We start from the raw sequence: 6895 nt of genomic DNA on the forward strand, positions 1-6895 counted from the left end.
AACTAGCAGGGAGATTTTAATGGAAACAAAGCTGGTCTGCCATTATCCTGAGATTTAGGAGGCATGAAAAAGCACATTTTAAGTCAATTCAGGGTAAGTGCACATGGTTAATTCTCTTCCATTCAGAGCCATGTTTTCAATGAATCTAGAAATCGTCTTTAAGCACCACTGATTCAGAACATGTACAACCAACACCAAGGGAAAGATTAAACTGCTACTGCTTTAAAACATCTGTTTCATATTGGCTCATTATAATCCCGTAAACAAGGATAAATCTATTAAATAAATAGATCTTATCCTTCAATTTATAATATATAGTCTATATACATTCATTTATATTTTGGTAATCTGTCATTAAGTGGCACTTAGGATTCATTTGTTAATTATAACCTAAAGTTGTTGCATAAAGGCACATCCCATATATCATTAGACATAAGAGAAAAAAAAAATTGGGAGGACTGATAACATGTCTCCTCCCTAAGAAACTTTAAGATCATCCTAATGGACAATGGACAGAACAAAGAATCAATAAATGCAATATGTTTTTATGCAAATTTGTTTAAAAACAATCTCAATAAACAAACTAATCCAAATAAGACTAAGCAAGAGAAAAACCTGCTATCAAAGAGCCTCCTAAGCAAAGTAACCAGCAGATCAGTTCTGTGAGTAACACATATGATATGAATGCATGTGGGATTAATGAAAAGCTGCGTTCAACACTCGTGATAGGCACTATGGCTATCTGGTCATGCCATTTGGACTTTGTAATGCCCCTGCAGTATTCCAGAACTTTGTTAATAATATTTTCCACAATCTTCTCTACATTTGTGACGTCTACTTGGATGACATATTTATCTTTTCAAGGGACATTCTAATTTACTGTGAACGTGTGAAAGCAGTACTTCTACTCCTCCAAGACAATGGACTTTATAGCAAATTAGAGAAGTGTCTTTTTGAGCCCCCTGAGGTGCCTTTTTTGGGATATACCATCTCTAACCAGGGTTTACGTATGGACCCAGAAAAGGTTTCTGCTGTCTTGAAATGCCCATTACCACAAGGACTAAAGGCAAATCAAAGGTTTCTTGGCTTTGCTAATTATTACAGGCAGTTTATCAAGGACTACTCCTAAATGGTGGCACCAATCACTGCACTTACCAAGAAGGGGGCTAACTGCAAAACCTGGACTGAGGATCCACTTTACGCTTTTGATCAACCTTCACTTCTGCCCTTGTTTTATTGTACCCTGACCAAACTAAGCCATCTGGAAGTTGATGCCTCCTCAGTAGGGGTTGGGGCTGTCCTATCCCAGCAAAGCAACTCTGGGAAGTTACGTTCTTGTGGCTTCTTTTCTAGGCAGTTCTCATCCTTGAAAAAGTGCCCAGAGACTAAATCCACAACAGGCGCGCTGGGCCTTATTTTTTTACTAAGATTGATTTTGTTCTCACTTTTCATCCTGGAGCTAAGAACACTAAGGCAAATGTCCTGTTTTGTTCCTGAATCGTATTGCCGGCACCGGTAGGTTTGAAAAGTATACTTCCTAGAAAGCAGTTTGTAAAAAAGTCTCTCCGTTCTTGCATTCTTGCATTGGGGCATAAGTCTAAGCTCGCTGGCCACCAAGGGCGACAAAAGACCTTGGATCTCATATCACGACTGTTTTGGTGGCCCACATTATGGCAAGATGTTAGATACTTCATTGCTGCCTGCCCCAAGTGTGCCCAGAACAAAAATCCCAGAAGGCCGCCTTCTGTCCCACTTCTTCCCCTACCTAAGTGTCCCTAGACTCACATTTCCATGGATTTTATCATGGACCTGCCTCCATGCAATGGCTGTACAGTGAACCTGGTTGTGGTAGATCGTTTCTCCAAGATGGCCCATTTTATCCCTTTAAAAGGGCTTCCTGCCTTCGCAAAAATCTTCCTTCGGGAAGTACTTCGCCTCCATGGTCTTCCGTCCAGTTTAGTCTCTGAAAATGTACATCTCATTTTTGAAAGGCCCTGTGTCATATGTTAGAAGTACAGCTGGACTTCTCTTCAGCCTACCGCCCACAGTCCAATGGTCAGACTAAACTTGTCAATCAGTGTCTAGAACAATTCCTTCATTCTTATGTATCAGCCAGACAGGACAACTGGAATGAATTGCTCCCTTGGTCTGAGTTTGCCCACAACAGCCATGTCAGTGAGTTTACGAGATTCAGTCCTTTTTTCCTGAACTATGAGCGTCATCCCAGAGTGCCACCCCCTATTTCCTCACGTTCGAAGTTCCAGCCGCCACAGCAGTCAGAGCCAGCTTTCATGAAATTTGGGAGGATGCTCAGAGAGCTTTACATAAGGCATATCTCTGTTACAAAAAAAAAAAAAAAAAGATAAAAGGAGGATCCCTGCCCTCAGATTTGTTCCTGGGAATAAGGTCTGGCTGTCCACCAAACACATACATCTTGGAGTCCCATTTCCCAAACGGGCTTCTCACTTTATTGGACCTTTTTCTGATTTATCCGAAATTAATCCGGTGACCTACAAACTGCGTCTGCCCCCCCAGTCTTTGGATACCCAAATCTTTCCATGTTATTGTCCTGAAACCTCTTATCCTCAACCGGTATTCCTGAGAATCTTCTCCTCCTGCTCCGGTCCAGGTTGACTTCGAGGAAGAGTTTGATGTAAAGGCCATTATTGATTCGAGGCAGCTCCAAGGTAAACTTCAATAACTGGTCTAATGGAAGGGCTACGGTCCTGAAGAACGATCTTGGGTTTCTCACTCAGATCTTCATGCTCCTTTACTGGTGAAGGACTTCTGTAAACAGTTTCCCAAAAAGCTGGGGGTTCCCGAGGAGGGGCCCTGTAATGTCACTGATAAGCAACATAGCTCACCTGGGACTTGTAGTCCACCTACATGCAATGCATAGGTGCTTGTCCCAAACCTTGGAAACCTAGGCATCGCTGGATTTCACCTGCTGATTATATAGCAACCTGCTTAACCAGTTTCCACCCAGCCTGCCTGTTAGCCTCAGTATAAAGCTGTGCTCACTCAGGCACTCCTTGTAATTGGTTTCCTGCCTGAGGCTCCAGTTTGTGTTTCTTGCTGTTTTTCCTTATTCCCTGGTTTTGACTTTGGCTTGGCTTTGGATTGCCTGATGATTTTGTACTACGCTCCAGTTTTCTCTGCGGTCAGCTACCATCTGCACGGCCGTGTCTGAGGGCTGAAACCTGGGAACCGCCTGTAGCAAAACCTATCACCCCTTGCGGGGTGCTTTGGTGAACATTAGACGATTCCTTCGACTCTGCACCTCAGCTCACACCTGCAGATAGCACAGAGGGTCCACTCTCATTAGTATTTGTTGCATCTGCCATGACACTTACTAAAGATCAAGACTGCAGAGTTAGATTGGGGGGCTGGTGTCTGGTGAATACTGGTGCTGACCAAGGACTTACAATGGGATTGTTTTTAAACAAACTTGTATGGAAATAAATATTGTATTTTATTTTGTTCTGATATAATCTTTGATGATACCTTGCTTTATTCATTAATCAAAAGTTACAGTCCCTTAGTGAGGAAATGTAATGTTAACAACCATGCCAATCTCTTTTACCTTTTTCATTCTAAGGTTAGTTTAATGTGGACCTATGGTCTGTTCACATGAAATTCTGGCACCTACAACTGCCAAAACCTGCTGTCAAATATCTTGTAGAGCCCCCAACCTATACTAAAGCACTCTCTTAAAAATGCACCAAATTCACATTCTTAAAGCCAGCCCAGAATGTGCCCGTTTCTTTTTGAACTTTATTATTGACCAATAACTATGATTCAGAGATATGCTGGCATCCAGTGAGCTGTGAAAAGGGGGTTAGGGTACACATAGATTTAGTTGATTTTTTTTTTAATTTCCAATTCTGTAATGATCCTTAAATGTCCATAGATTACACTGACTATTAGCTATCTTAACTTGAGTATTTGTAAATGGAAATCGGCATTAGCTATTTGCAACAAAAAGTGTCTGTTTTATAGAAATATTCATTAATTATGAAAGTAAGAGAACAACATGTCCTGCCCTCAGTTTTCAAAGACATTAACGAATGCTTAACCAGCATTTTTTTTTAACTGAAGGTTAGCCCATATTCCTCAAAGATAAACATTTTTGAAATGGTCTGAAATGCTGTATTCACATGGATCAAGGGTCATTGACAGCTTCCATAGCTTTCTGATGAGTTTGTGATGTGCTGTCCTGGTATTTCTATCATAACATTTTTTTTATAAGTCTAGTGATAAACCTATAACAAGCAATTTCTACTTGTCTGTACCTGGTAAGGCTACAGTGCACATTGAACAGATTTTGAAAAATAGATTTTCACAGTTTTAAAGGGATGACTACTTCAATAAAAAAAAGAGCAAATACTAGAAACAATAGTGGAGTGTTTTTTCATAGTAACCAATCAAATATTATACTAAAAGTAGAACTAAACTTTAAAAACTATTTTTTTAAATCACTTTTTCATTTTCTCCAATTCTGTAAACATCCTGTAGACGTGCTGTGAACTTCCTATGCACATGTGGAATGTGCTTGATTATTATAAAACCAAAACATCTAAAAAGTTTTTTTTTACATAAATCTGTGCATTGACAGGAAAATGTGCAACACAATAAGTATGTTTTTCCAGTGTCTAGTAGGTACACATTACCAATACTAAAACTATGCAATGTTTTCAAAAGAAGGCACTACAAAACTTTTAAAAGTGCACACGTATATGTTAAATGGGGATTTAAAATTTTAAAGCTACTTTAAATTATATAGGCTATATTTTCATCTTCAGATTATCAGGGCTGTGCAAACAATTCTTAACGCTGAACTCTACTAAAGAACCAACAAAGAACTAACAATACACCATTCTCATCTTCTACCCTAATACAAACTGATTTTGTTATTATGTCTACCCTGGGACGGCTATCTTTTTGCACCTCTCCACCACCTCAAAACTGCTTTGAATTTTATCCTATCCTAAATACATGCATACACCATAGTAAATGTTTAACATAACAAAATAATCACATATTTAGTGCATTGAATATTAGATAGCTGGCTTATGAAAAACATTGGGACACGTAAACACATAAATAACTGACAACCAAAAATATGCTAGGGGAAACAGAATCAATACAGTTCTGACACATGAACTATGTCCACAGAGACTTAATCAGCACTGCACTAATACAGCTAAAACTATGGCCAGATAGACAAAATAACCACTGTTCTGAAACCTGCCACAAATTCGGTCCTTTCGTAGTGTAGGACTCACATTAGTAGTAAAACAATAATACAGTATGTACAGTAAATAGAATTTTTTTTTTGTTCTCCCAAAATCCCACCTCTAAGGAGCAATGTTATGTGCAGTGTAGTGGTAAAATATAGTAACCTGTACAAAATGCAGTAGGTTTGATTAGATTATGTAACAAGCAACATGACAAATATGGTCCACTCTTACATTGGTGGTCACAGGCAAAATGCTCACGCAGATTAGTGGTTGTTTTTTGTACTTGTTTTGTTGTTTATTGTAACAGCTCGCCAAATAATACACGGGGTTTCGTCCAGGATGACAGGTACATTTGCCCCAGATACAGGTTATACGCAGAGTATTTTTCTGTTTAGTTTTCCTTTTAACATGAAGGTAGGGTTGAAGTACCAGGCTTCTTGGCCAGGTAGGAGAGGTAAAGAGGTCTGGGTATGATCAGGTGTAACTGTCTCACCTGAAATGCATCCTGGAAATTAGGCTGGGGATATAAACTCCCAGCCTGCTTATTCCTGTGGCTCTGTCTTGGCTGCTGAGCTTGGAGGAGGTCCAAGGGGAACTGGGAACCGTGAGTAAAGACACAGGCTTTGTTGCAAAAAAAATATGGTTAGGGCCTTAGAGTCCTGAACAACACTAGGTTGGGCTGGATTGCTAGTTAAGAGAACTAAGAGTGATTTAGTGGCCAAGTGGCCAGGTTTTCTTTTTGCTGTTTGCTGTTTTATTTTCCCTGTTTTGTGTGGAAATAGTGTTTAAGTGAAATAGACCCTTGATGCACTTAAAACCTTCTGGCCCTGTTTCCTGCTTGAAACACCCCCGGTTGCTACGGGTGATCTAACTATAGCAGCAGACTCCAGCAGTGGGCCTCCCCTGGCTCAAGGACTGCAGAGGCAGCATCTTTGCATGTTCTGACAGCCTAAAAACTGCTGCCTGTGCACACCGCTCCTTTGTACAATGCCCTGGGTTACTGCATGCCAGGAGGTTAGCATGTGGACAGAAGGGGCAGATGTGTAGTGCTTCTTCTATCTCATCCTTTATCACATTCAGATAATAGTTTACAGGGATAGATGACTGGCAGGTATGTGGGTACTGTTCTGTGATTTTTTTGGAGAAGCAGATCTAACTCCGAGCAGAAAAAAGAGGCATCCAGAACAGCAAAGTTTAAATAAAGGGCGGATAGACAAGCAATAGCGAACCCCCCCATGCACACACATATATATGTATGGAGAGTATTTTTATAAATTATGCACTTAGGAATTAAACTGTATGCCTTGTAATTTATTAGTCATAAAACTAACAGACTTTTTCAGATTATTATTATTCTTATTTTTGTTAAAACAGAATTATAGTCATAGAAAGAGACTAATGATGTTCATTCTGCAATAAAACATACTTTGCTGCCTTCCTATTGGCTACATTCTTAAAAAATCCCCCAAGGCTAGCAGAACTGAACAAATTCCCACATGCAAGCACGGGAGTTAAATAATCCTCCTGGCACGGCCAATCAAGATGGCGAAAGTTCAAGAAACCAGGGAAAGAAAAGAAGCAGAAAATGATGCTGCCCATGACAGAAAGGGGATAAGTGAGTGTATTTAAAAAAAAAATCACCAAGCAGGTATTTT

The 6895-nt window shown here is 39.8% G+C and overlaps 1 protein-coding gene across 1 annotated transcript in view; it reads left to right on the forward strand.

Moving 5' to 3' along the window:
• COL19A1 (collagen type XIX alpha 1 chain) overlaps positions 1-6895 on the forward strand; it is a 123411-nt gene that overhangs the window by 46541 nt on the left and 69975 nt on the right. The window lies entirely within an intron of this gene.

This window comes from Pyxicephalus adspersus, chromosome 4 (assembly GCF_032062135.1).
Source record: "Pyxicephalus adspersus chromosome 4, UCB_Pads_2.0, whole genome shotgun sequence".
In the NCBI taxonomy this organism is placed as follows: Eukaryota; Metazoa; Chordata; class Amphibia; order Anura; family Pyxicephalidae; genus Pyxicephalus; species Pyxicephalus adspersus.